General features: G+C 41.3%; 1 protein-coding gene across 1 annotated transcript in view; it reads right to left on the bottom strand.

Annotated features, from left to right (window-relative positions):
• The window catches only part of UST (uronyl 2-sulfotransferase), a 240870-nt gene that overhangs the window by 143329 nt on the left and 83456 nt on the right, over positions 1 to 14085 (bottom strand). The gene's annotated exons all lie outside the window — the stretch shown is intronic.

The raw sequence follows: 14085 nt of genomic DNA, 5'->3' as shown, positions 1-14085 counted from the left end.
CAGAGTGCATGGTTACTATTTCCTGATGAACAAAGACTCAGAAGGATTAGCAGCAGGAGCTAAAGGTTATTGGGTTTCTTTAATATAGCAGGTTCTCTGCTAGGTGTTTTACAGGTATTCAGTCATGTAATTCAAGTATCATGGGCGGGTTGTAATTATCCCTGCGTAAGGAGGAGAGAACAGAGGCCTGGAGAAAGCCAGTCATTCGCTCATGGTCACACAGCTATTAAATTGCGAGAGGAGAGAAGACTGTTTTTTCCAGAGGCTGCTCGGTTATCTCCCCATCCAAAAAGCCTAGGCTGTTGATATCCCCGGCAACCTGGATATGGCCAACGTGCCCATCTGGCAACACGTTGAATCACCTGGAGAGCCAATGACATGACCAGTATAATCAGAGACTCTTCTCCAAGGGGCAACACTTGTGGTCCAGGGGAAATCATCCCCACCGGAAGTGAAGTTCGCCAGACTCTCTAACAGAACAAACTATAACAAGTATGGTAAACACAAGAGTACTTAGAACAGTAGCGGAGGGAATAAGGCAAATGTCCTCATCGGAGTAGATGAAAGATGATTTTTTAGGAAGGAGCAAAAGTGACTGGAGAAATTGGGATAAAAAGAGGAAGTAGAGCTTAAGCCAGGGACAGTTCGAATGGGGAAATTTATCCAAACATAAATAAGTGGGCTTGGCCTGTGGGCCCTTTTCCATCCTGAAGCATCACCCATCCCCTTTTCTTTGTAGTCTTCTGATTTATGGCCCACTTGATGTTAACAAGGACTGTACTCGCACTGGCCAGTGGGATGAGGTAGGGACAACGGCCTGCAGCATTCGTGTATAAGAAACACGCTGAAGCACAAACACCTGGCATGCCCGTGATTGCTTTATTTTTAAGAAACTTTGAAATATGAATGTGACTCACAGTTTGTTAGCTGTTGATGATTATGCTGCACTCCACTGGTTACATACACAAACAGGAAGTGACACCTATGCCTGGCTTAACAAAGAGGAAGCGCACAAAAGAAATCAGAAAAACAACCACCTGAATCTAGAGAGATAGTCAGAACTGTCTCTACAAAGCAATGGGTATAGCTGCGGAGGGTTCCCGTGTGCTCATCATGTAAGTGTGTCTTCCCAGGAGGGAGGCAGAAATCCTAACGTCCTTTAGCATGTTTTCCAGGTATCAATCTCAAGCTCGAACAACTAAATGTTTCTAAAACACTGAAAGTTTCCATTAGAACCAAAGTCCCTGAAACTCTTATAAAGGACTGACCCTGACCCATGCCTGACTGCCACCTCCAACTCCAGACGTGGGTCCCACTGACTCCTTAGCACCTCTTCTTTTTTTTTAAAAAAATATATATATATATATATTTTATTGATTTTTTACAGAGAGGAAGGGAGAGAGATAGAGAGCTAGAAACATCGATGAGAAAGATCGACCAGCTGCCTCTTGCATACCCCCTAATGGGGATGTGCCCGCAACCAATGTACATGCCCTTGACCGGAATCGGACCTGGGACCTTTCAGTCTGCAGACCGACGCTCTACCACTGAGCCAAACCGGTTTCAGCTTAGCACCTCTTCTTGATTGTCTACAGGCAACTCACACTTTGCCAGGCCAAGCAGAACTCTATATCGCTTAGATTCCACCCCCCAAATTTCTGCCTCCCCTGTTTGCCTTGTTGGGTTGCAGGATACAGCCTTTCTCACATAGGCTCCGGGTCCAAGAGTCATCCTTGGTTCATCTCCTTCCCTTAACCCATCCATACAATCCAGTGCAAGTCCTATTGGCTCAGCCTTCACAATATTACTCAAATCTGATCACATTTCCCCAGGCCTTCTGGGCCATCCAGAAGAGCCCTTGTGTTTCTTCTGTGCTCTCTGATTTTTTTTCCCTACCCATACAGCCATCAGAGGGATCTTTTAATCTTATCAATCCAACCATGTTAGCCCTCTGTTCAAAATCTGTTTCTCTAAGAACAAAACAGTCAGCATCTTGTATGGTTTATAACCCTACATGACCTCAAGCCCTGCCTCCTACCACACCCACCACCAGCCACAACAGCCATCTCTCTGCTCCCAACATACCAACCTCTTGTGGGTCAAGGACCTTTTGAACTAGTTCTTTCCTCTGCAGAAAAAAAGCTCTTCCCCATTCTCTTCACTCACTCAGGCTTAGCTCACATATCCTCCCTCCTTCCCTCTCACCCTTATAGAGAGAAGACTTCATTTCCTTCCACGCAGAGAAAGAAACAGGGCTGACCAGTGTGGGCACTTGCACTGGGGACCCCACTGTTACCTCCACCAGCAGATCCCTGACCTCCCATCCAGTTATGTTCCTGCATCTTCTTAGGACAGAAGCTCTAAATGCCTTTGCTTATAACAGATGTACAGAAAAGGGGGTGGGGGGAGGGGAGAGAGAGAGAGAGAGAGAGAGAGAGAGAGAGAGAGAGAGAGAGAGAGAGAGAGAGAGAGAGAGAGACCTGGATTTCTTAGGTTGAAGGCAGTAAATTTTTCTTTTCCTAATTCAGGTCAAATCTCATTTTTTAGAAGTTAAAAGTAACAGATCTTATTCAAGCTGATTCTAATCACAGGTCACCTCTGTCATTTCTGATGTACAACAGGAGTTCCAAATCAGAGGAGGACATTGATGGAACGCTGAAGCTCACAGAAAGGCTCCAAACCACAGAGGGGGCCGCCAGGCAGCTCTGGTTTGCACCTGCTCCGGGGACATAACCGAACTGACAAGGACCAAGGCTCACAGGCTGCCGAGAGTGGGCTGGCCCAAGGCACTCTTGGTTTACACCTTACACCACATGGGTTGCCCAAACCTTTCTGAGACTCCACAAATCCTTTCAAAAATAATTTTTAGACCTTCTAGTTTCAGAATATATTTGCATTCTGTTGCAAACTCCCTTCTTGTTTCAAGGTAAAAGGGGAAGTAAAAGCCTCCTCCTCCATCTACCCAGAGTAACCCGAGACCCCAGTCAACTTAACCAGGGGATATTCTGTCAATCCTTGGAGACACTCCTATTTGACCTCTACACACACTGCGAGGGCCCACAAGGAGCACAAAGGAAAAAGCCTCCAGAAAATCTGAAGCAAAGACACTGTCTGGTCCCAGCCCAGTGAGGCACCCCTTTCCCAGGCAGTTTACCTGGAGTGGAGAGAAGATGGGGGCCTGGTCAACACATGTCCCTGTGAACCCAATAGAAACCAACACAACTGGATAAAGAAAAACTGCTAGAAGCACTGACATGAAGAAGGGCTGTTGGATAGAATCATCAGGGTAGTGAAATAGCAACAATGGCTCTTATGTAAGAGGAGAGTAGAGAAGAGCCAGGGGAGATCCTTTAGTGGATTCAGGAAGATCCTACTAATAGCAGTGACTGTCACTGATGACAGCCCAGGGTGATAGGGGGATTACTGCAGGCTGCAAAACAAAAGACCTGCGCTCAATGTCACTCCCATCCCTTCTGAGGTGAGTGACCTTGGAAATACCACCTAATTTCCCTGGAGCTTAATCTTCCCACTTGCAACACAACTACATTGATAGTAGCACCTAAGTAGCCAGGTGGTGATGAAAATGAAACTAGACAGCCGGGACCGGTTTGGCTCAATGGATAGAGCGTCGGCTTGGGGACCAAAGGGTCCCAGGTTCGATTCCGGTCAAGGGCATGTACCTTGGTTGCGGGCATATCCCCAGTAGGGGGTGTGCAAGAGGCAGCTGATCGATGACTCTCTCTCATCGATGTTTCTAACTCTCTATCTCTCTCCCTTCCTCTCTGTACAAAATCAATAAAATATATTTAAAAAAAAAAAAAAAGAAAAGAAAAAAAAGAAAAGAAAATGAAACTAGACAAGTATAAAAGCACTTAGCACAGTGCCGGCCTGGCACATACCGGTAGTAAGTGCTCAATGAATGGTAGCTATTTCCTCATCTTATATTACCCAATTTTATCCTTGATATTTAATTTAACCATTTTCTTTATTATTGAGGAAATCAAAGAGAATACTGGGGAGAAGTTTATTGTTTTAAGGATGAATATTAACATAAAGTAATTATTTGTTTTTGCCTATTATTTTCTGATACTGGCTTGATATGCCTTCAAAAATATACAATTTCCCCTCAAATTGTTTGAAATACCTTTAACAATGTGCAAATGAAGTTAGAGAACCTTCAGGGGATAGAATTTATTCTTGACTCTGAAGTCTTCTTGCATTAGCAGATTTATTTTTGTCTGAATTGGTCCCCGAAGAATAGAAATGTTTTAATTCTTATTCCTCTTATAGAAACCATAATATGCATTAGTGTCAATGTCAAAAAAGCCACCTCGATATGGTGCCAAATTGATCAAATATCAGCAGTTCCTTTATAGTCTTTCTTCCACGGCCCTTTTAAATCATAATCATGAGCAACTGAAATCCTTTTCCCTTTTACTCAGAAGCACACATTTCACATACGTTTCTGGTTACCTCCAGCAGGATCCTGTGGCTGCATCTCCCCTTCCCACCCCCTGCAGAGTCTGGGCCTCTGATAAGACCCTGTTAATGAAGGAGTCACTGTTGAAGGCAACACTGAAACTCCAGCTTAGTCTTTGCCAAAAAATTATGCTAATGCCACCCTTTCCACCATTAACCATGGGTTACATTTCTCTAAGAGGCAGCTGTCAGCACACACCAGCCGTGGTTAACAATGAGGAGTTTGTATGCTGAGTAAACATCTCCAATAGCCCCAGTTCTTATAATTAATGCAGCCCCGAAGACACTGTAATGGAGGAAAATCGCTTGCACAGCTTTCTGTAAGCTTTAATAAAATTATTTTCCACTGAATTCAAACCAATAGTTCTATGAACTATCTATCAATACTTATGTATACTTACTAAAATACCTTTTAAAATATCAAATGTTCACCCAACCAATTAATAAAGGCAAAAATATCTAGAAAATACTTTCTTGAGCTTAAATGATAAAAATGAGTATACCAGACACTGGAAAAAAAAAAAAAAAGCAAATTAAACTGTTATCAATTATGATTTAGAAAGCAGCTTCCATTTGTAATAAATTTTAAAAGCAAATTAATGCTTCTTTCTTTATATGTCTGGTTAAAAAATACTGCCTTTTCTATAATACATCCTTTTCTTTCATTAAATATGAATATACGTTTTAGGATGTCAAGGGTACATTTGTAGAAGAAAATTACTTTTGGAATCAAATGATCAGTGAACTACTGCTATAATAAAAACCTAAATATAAATATGAATTATTGCCAAATTAGCTCAGGAATTCATTGCAATAGTATTACATGTTCTCATGCAGATAGAAATGGAGTATCAAATAGACATGGAATACCTTGAGTTTCTGTTTCAATCCAGTAGATTTTTCTCCCAGAATAATTACTACAGTCAATTGATCCTTCCTGTGTAACTGTAATACACCCATTAACGGAGCAGCCCCAGCCCTGCACACCTCAATCTCTAACCAGAAACCAGGTTCATCCTTTTCTTCCAGATCTACCACCATGTAGCCATCATGAGAATTGACACTTTCAGTCCCATGCTTATTGCATGAAGCCAGTATGGGCCATACTTAATCATACACCTACACCACACACTCCTACCCAATATGATTTCAGAAAAGGAAAATAACTACAGCTATCATATAGTCCAACCCCTCAATTTTTGGAGGAAACAACTAAACCAAAGAAAGGTCAACACCCATGGCAGGTTAGCAGAAGAGGTTAAGAATAGACCAGGTGACTGGTGCTCATAACACAACATAACAGTCTTACCGCATGCCATTTTTTACCCTGAATGGTCTTTTCAAGCTTGATCACAGAGATCAAGTTTACTCTGCAAACTTGAATTAGGATGACTTTTAGCTATAATATAATCAAATTATTTCTCTAAGGATAAAGATATATCATTGAGAGAATTTTAAAAGAAAATATGCTTCCAATATTGATGAGAACTACCAAAGAGAATAATTTAAATGCCCTGTAAGTGGCTACAGGGCGCTCACAATCTCTGAAAGTGAATACACGAACTTAGATGTTCAAGTGTTAGCATGTTTTATTGAAATGTAATTCTTTGAATATCAACTTCCACAAATGAATCGAACACATATGAGACCTGGCCCTGTGCAGAAATGTGAGATACACCCTTGTAATGGAACCAGACATAGCAACATTAGGGGTTGTTTCCCAGCTGAGTCCTGAAGAAAAGAGGGGTAGGTGTCCCTCGCCAGGGTACCCGGTGCCTGGGATGCAGTACTTGGAGGTGGGCAGGAAATCTGCATATCCCTGCAGAATGGCAAATGTAAATAAGGATATCCCTATGATCTTGAAATCAAGATCAGAAGATGAAGTCTCATTTAGGAGGCAAAGGGAAGTCTGTGCAAAGCCACGGGCTCCAGGGCACAACCGAAATAAGCTTACATGTGTATGGAGTTCCAGAGTCCCCCTGCACCATCTCAGCAGCACCTCCGTCAGCCCGGAAAGACCAACACGGCAGGAGAGAAGCTGATCCCCGCTCCACACCACCTTGGGGCTCTGCACAACAGTGGGCAGATTTGTGGTTTCCTGTGGCCACCATGTGTGCCGAAACATCCCTCACCACTGTGAGCCTGTGGAAAGGCTAAACCAAGAATCCAATGAAAGAAATCTGTGGAGACCAAGTGAGGAAACCCCATAGAAAAGCCATGAGCAGGCCCTGGTGATGTTGTAAAGGTGAAATAAGCCGAAACCGGTTTGGCTCAGTGGATAGAGCGTCGGCCTGCAGACTGAAAGGTCCTGGGTTCAATTCCGGTCAAGGGCATGTACCTTGGCAGCTGATCGATGTCTCTCTCTCATGGATGTTTCTAACTATCTCTCTCTCTTCCTCTCTGTAAAAAAATCAATAATATATATGTATATTTTTTAAAAGAGTGAAATAACTCCTGCTGGGTTACAGATCGCTACTTGCTTAAAGTTTAGTGTCCAAGCAAACATATATATTTAATGGATTAAAAAAGATTGTGTTTCTAGCTCTGCCTCCTACTTGATGGGTTTTCTGGGCCATGGCCCTAGGCCACTGATAAATGAGCATCTGTGTCTCCTATATTCTAGATGAAACAGTAGTATGATTGACACGGAAATGACTTGTCACTTGCCAATTCTTCTCATGCTTTAGGGAAGTGAGATGAGCAAACATTCCACGGGGCATTTCGAGTAAACCACGCTAATGATATGCATGTGCACAGGCTGCTGCAGAGCTGCTCACAAACGCTGCTGCTGATTGGGAACGTGTGTGGGTGAAATGGTTTGCGAGCGAAGTCGGTCTCATACAAATGGGGTGAGGCGCAACTGTCCCATCTGGGTGACACCTTCACATAAACCTTTCAAGTCACACAAGGAAGTGATCTTCGTATCTTCCTGGTTAGGTCTTCAAATGTAAAAGAGCATTTTTAATAGAGCAGCAGAAATTACTGAGTCATTCAGAACAGTAATCCTCACAAAATTAACTAGCAAGCTATCACATGAGCCTGGTGGTTATCTATTTAAAAAGAGTTTCAAAAATTTCAACCTCTCTTTTATCATCTTTCTAGTTCTATTTTGTATCAGATTTTAATAGGATTATAAGGCAAGATTTCTGTGGTTTGTAGAACTATAATATTGGAAGATAAAAGAGGATTCTCATTCTGTAGGCCCACTAGAAGAAGAAGAAAAAAAAGAGCCAAACAAATAGATGCCTCAAAACCATACATTTTTTGCCAAAATAAGCTGAGGTCCAAGGGGGGAAGATGTAGGAGAAAAAAACACATGGGCTTTGCAGTGAAACCCACCTACTGGGTGTAACCTTGGGCAAGGTCTTAGTTTCTGGGTTTTGGTTTCCCCAGAGTAAAACAGAAAGAATAAGTCTTACCTTTTAGGGCTGGGGAGATTTGAATTACCACTGATTAACTGCCTGGCATGCATACAATAAAGTATAGCTGTTATTATTATATTTAAAATAGACCTAATTTAAAGACATGGAACGTTAAATAAAAGCCCTTCTGAGTAATCACATACATAAACATCAGCCACGGCACCGAAATATGCATCCCTCACTATGCACTAGAATGGCCTGTCACCCCCTTCCTCCGTCTTTTTCAGGATTTATGATGGGAGGTTATACCTGGGCATGAAAGCAATGCAATTTTTAAAACCCTGGCAGGATGTAGGTATTCCTATGCTTGTATTCTTATTCTAAAAGATAAAGTGTGCTGGAGGTCATAAATACTCTTGAGCACATAGTGGATCCGTTTCTTTTTTAGCCAAGTCTTCATCCTGCCTTCCAACAAAATGAGTTGGGAAGTGGGCTTCTTACACACAGCAAGAGGAATCCTTTGTAAAACCCTAGATGCATAGCTCTGCTAGGAGAAAATCGGACAGATTTCATCTTTGCATTAGAGCAGAGAGCTAGTTTCCTCGCTGTTTACTTGTGAATTCCAAATATATTCAAGCCTACTTAATGTCAGCTTGCCTGTTGGAGAAGGCTTCTTAATAAAATAATTTTCTCTACCAGCAGAAAACAGCAATCAAATAAATGAATCTAGGCTAACCCCAAACTTAATGGTCATGATACCCAGGGAGCATCAGCTCATCAGAGACAGAACTCTCAGTCTAAGGAGTCATTGAAGTGGCCTTGGTCTCAGAGTAGCATCCTCAGAGAGGCAGTGCTAAAGTCACAATGATCAGGCTCACCTGGAACTGTAAAGAAAATTCTTTCACTGGATGGAAGAAAGCGCATGGTGACCTCCCGACCTTCCTCCCAACTCTCAGATTCCCTGAGGGCCCCTGGTGGCAGCAACAGCTCAATGAAACTGCTCAATCTTTGCAAGTTGCTTTGTTTATCATGTAGATTTCAATCACATAAATAAGTGTGTGTGTATATATAAAAATAGAAATATCGATGCTATCAAGAAGTCATTTATCTTGGGAATGCTCTTTTTAGCATAGTACTTGATATATGAAATGGTATTAAAATATATTTATTAAAAATATAAATATATATAAATACATAAATATATCTATATTTTTAAATACACATAAGATTGAACCTTGTGTGTGTGTGTGTGTGTGTGTGTGTGTGTGTGTATTCAACCCTGCCTTAAAGAAAGGCAGAAATGGGAAGGAAGGGAAAGCTGGTTAAAGTAAAATGTTCTGTTCTGTCAGGAACAACTTTATGGCAGCCAAAGGAGGTAAGTGTGATAGATTTTTCTCCATTGTGACTGCCAGGCAAACACATCCCGATTTATGCCACTGAAGTGGTAGGAACTAGAGCTGCATAAGGATGAGGCAGTTGAACTTGAAGACATGGGATGGAAGTTAGATTTGAGTAGAGGAGGATTGAAGGATTCTTGTTAAAGACTTTGTAGCTAAACTTCTACAAGAGAGGCCATAGACCCAGCAAAAGGTGTGGAAGACTCTGGTCGGTCTAGAGACCATAAACACTTCGAATTCAAGCAAAGCCATTACACACCCTCAAAGAAAAAAATCATGCTCTGTGAGGGCTGTGAAAAGATAAATCACAGGAGGGTATGTGACGGCTTTTATATGTGAGCGAGAATAATTGAAGAAACTACTCGGCAATGAAGAAAGTATATTTCTTGATGGTGCAAAGAGGCACCGGAGCAAAAATAACGTGTAAGGATTATAAAAACAATAATGTAGGCTTATAAATAACAGGAGAAATTGAATATGCTAATGAAATCGTGACAGTGAAAGCTAGAAATAGAAAACTAGGTTCTACTCCCTAATAGAAATGTGAAGCAGTGAGAAATGGATTTGTTGGTAGGGGACCCTTGGTCCTTTCCTGCAGGACAGAAGAATGGGGAAGGAAGTGAGTGTCTGTTGCATGCCAAGCGTGAATCGTGCATTTGGGCAAATCATTCCACAGAGTTCTCTCTTCAGTCTTCAGGCAGGTATTGTCTTCTCATGTTGTCCTTGAGGAAACAATCTCTCCGAGAGGCCAAAAGCTTTCGTGAGAAGGGACAGCTAGCCAGCAGCAGGGCCAGGACGGGCGTGGAGCAGTACACTTCCAGAGCCCACCGCAGATCCTCTTAGCACCCAGACCCCCACATACTGCCGGTCCTGCTGCCTGCAGAGCACCAGGGATTTAATACATTCAGGGATTTTGAAAAGTCTCTCAAACCAGTGAAAGATGTAAGGTATGGGGGCTTTTCATAGGTTTTTAAAGGTATATCACTTTATTTTTTTAGTTAATACATAAAATAATCAATTTTGTGATGGGACAAAGGGGAGAATTTTAAAACTCTCTCTGTGTAACACACTTATTCTAAAGTTACATAAATAAAGCTGTACATATATGTAAGCAATATTTGTCTAGAAGAGATCATTTGTTTCAATTGAAGACTCATTCTATTTTTAAATAAGTTCCATGCATATTCCCAAAAACATTTAAGTCAAGTTTACAAGACATTTAAGACAAGTTTACAAAAATAAGTTTTTATTTTTTCTCACTTAAAGTGTTATTCCTCACTTAAAGTGGCTAACCAAATTTTAGCCACTCCAATCCCATCTTACTTCTTTGATTAAGTCTATTTTCAAACCTCAACTATACTCACTTATCTCCTCTTTGAATTTCCACTATGAGAGAGATAGAGAGAGAGAGAGAGAAAGAGAGAGGTGAAAAAATGTAATTTTATATAATGTATGTATACATTTTTATAAATTTATAGAATATATTTACATTTTTATAATGTAAATTTTTATATGTTTATGTTTTATAAAATATATTTATACTTTTATAAATGTATATTTATGTTTTATAAACATGTATTTCATAGTATTATAAATATATATTTATAAATATGTATTTATATTTTATGAATATATATTTATGTTTTATGAATATATATTTATATAAATATAAATATAAATATATATTCATAAAATGTAAATATATACTTTTAAAAGTTTCCCCAACAAGAAGAGAAGGGTCTGCACTAGCCCTGGACTGTAACCAAATCTGATTGCTGAATGTTCCATTTTGCTTTCAGCATGGATCCAGCTGGTCTAAAAATTAAGTGTTTCTCTTTATTTACATTCTCTATACTAAAAGTAAACAACTTCCCCTAAAAAGCCAAAAAAAAGAACTGGCTCTTCCCTGCTGTACCTCTGATCACAGAATTAAACACCACACTGAACGTTCAGTGCTTGATTCATAATTATGGAGAGTCATTCCTAAGCTTCAGATACCCAAACCCCAACTCCAAAGGGCACTTGAGAGAAAATTTCAAAAGTAGACCCTTTTGTTACTCTTCTCCTGGGATCATTCTGAGCACCTATTCCAATCACTAATATTACAAAAATCACCTGAATATCAACAGATCGGATTGTCTTTTGAGCCAAATTCCTCTAACAGCAAGCATCCTTGAATGAGCCACACCAAACAGACTCATCCAAGTCCTGTATGTACCACCTGTCCTCGACCAAGACATCCAAATGACATTTACAGTAGAGGCCAAATAATTTTTTAAAGGTTTCAAGCCAACAGAATGTTCACATCATGACCACTTCTTAATCTAAATATCACAAAGTATAAAGCAGCATTTTTGACTTAGCTTATCTAGATTTTTAATCTGTTATGAACACAACCATGGTATATACAATGCAAACGGATTTATAAATATTTTTATAGGCACTTATGGAGCAAACACACATCAGCCCTTTGGAACACTGTGTGCTGAGGGACAAACAAGAGGAGCCAGAGGAAAAACTCCTGACCCATGTCACTGCCCAATCAACTGGCCTCTAGAACAGCCTATTGTCAAGTTACAACCCTTTCCTCGGCTGTGGCTATTGATTAGGAAATTTGGGGAAGGAGGTGAGGGTCAATACCCATTATTGCATCAATACCAACACTCCCACCGACGGTTGCAGTGTTTTCAGTGGCTCAGAAGTCAGTGTGTGAGTTTGCGTTGCGCACCACCTCAGCATCACTCACACACGCACTGTCCTACAAGGACCACATGCTGACCGGCTGCGCCACGGGGCACCATCAGATTGCTTTACACAATCCTACTCCGTCATGTGGCTGCCAGGAAGCCCTACTCTTTGCAATCAATATTTTCCATTTTTACCCAGGTTCTGGATTCTCGTCTGGTGAGTATCCTTGTCGGCTGACAGCATAACCACCACCCTGTGGTTTCTCAACCACCAGTCTCTCAGGCCTGAATCAGACAGAAAAATAAACAAAGGTAGAGAAGACTTGCTATGCTCCTTCCTCTTAAAACTTCTGGGAAATTCTGTAGGAGGTAAGAGCCCTTCAAGGACACCTGGGCTCTGGATCTGGCTTCACCGTTAACAAGCTGTGTAATGTTGGTCGGGCCACTTAGCATCACCGAGTCTCAGTTTCCTCATAATCTGAAGTCCTGGTGTAAACACTGTGCTATGAGCTCTGTACTTCGGCACCTGATCATAGCTCTAATTGTACTCACCAAGCTGTGTTGATTAACGGACTAAATTGAGAGAAAGGACTAGAGGTCTATGTTGGCGGAGCTTATAGTGGAAGTATTATAATACTTACTAGTAAGCCTGGCCTTCAGGGCAGACATGATAGAGCTCAGGTGTGATAAAGGGAAGGGCATGTACAACAGGGGAACAGCGTAGGCAATCAAGAATCACAGGCACAACATAAACTGATGAACAGACCCGGAGACAGGGAAGCATCAATCAGACTGTCAAACCTCAGGAGGGTGGGAGTAAGGGGGAGAGATCAACCAAAGGACTTGTATGCCTACATATAAGCCTAACCAATGGTCATGGACAACAGGGGTGGAGGTATACGTGGGGAGGGGTTTGGGATGGGAATGGGGGGATGAGGACAGTTATGTGATACCATAATAAAAAATAAAAATAAAAAAGAATCACAGGCAGCAAAAGCTTGGCCCATATATGTGGGCTTGGGAAGGGGGTGGGGAGATAGTGAGCACACAGGGGCAGATAAAATTGTAAAGGGAATATGAACACATGATAGTATCTGCAGCTCTTCCATGAGCATGTGTACAACCTGTCATGGAGCTTGTGGTAAAAATTTACACTTCAAGCCAAGTACACTGGGTGTGTTTGCCAATTTCAAGATGTTTTTATTTGAGCTCCATATAAAAATGATCAAAAACCCCTCAAAACATAGGATAACATACTATTACACAGACATTCCCTCCTTCAAATATCCTACATAATAAAGAGCTACTATGCAAACAGTCATCAAGCCCTCACATCATAATGGCTCAGACACTCAACACGGGGGAGAGAGAAATGGGGGCCATCCAGGCACAAATGAACTTACAAAAGAGGAATGGGGACCAGCCAGGCTGCAGGCTGGGAGAGGGTCAAGCCACCCACCCCATAGTTCGGGGCACCAGAGGCTGCACCTGCGGCCCGGGAAAGGGACAAGCCGCACGCCCAGCACCTACACACACACACACACACACACACACACACACACACATCACCAAGTTCTGTAATCTAGTTATAAGAAATTACTCATTATAAAATTTTACCTCTGGGAATCAAAAAAGGAGGAAAAGGATAAAATCAGGGGTTGAACTCAGTAATGCAGTTTAGATTCCAATTCCCAATTAGCTCTGGTATGCAGACCGACCTGAAATGGAACTCAGGGCAAGTTTATACTCATCACTCTCTGTTTTGATCAGTGCTCTGGACCAAGTCCAACAGCTTGTGCACAAACACCTGTCTTACCTAGATAACCTCTGATAGTATTCAAGAGATGACATGGGAGGCCCAACCCCCCAACTCTAGTCTCATCTCTTAAAGAGGTAACTATGCCTTAGTCGCTGGCATGTATTACTAAAGGAAAAGCTACTGTTAAGGACATTTATATGAATAGGACCTTGCATGTCCATCTCAGCTGTAACTGCTTCCTATGAATAAGAACTAAATTTATTTGTACCTTGACTGCACAACCCTATGCTAATGCATTTGGTTCTGATTTTGTTTCCTGTTTAGCATGCATCGTTTCTGTGAATGTTTACCATATTTACTTTATATGATATTAATTTACAAAGTTGTAAGTAATTGGCCTA

The sequence above is a fragment of the Pipistrellus hanaki genome (assembly GCF_964339955.1).
Source record: "Pipistrellus hanaki genome assembly, chromosome: 7".
NCBI lineage: Eukaryota > Metazoa > Chordata > Mammalia > Chiroptera > Vespertilionidae > Pipistrellus > Pipistrellus hanaki.
This window is presented reverse-complemented; position numbering and strand designations above follow the sequence as displayed.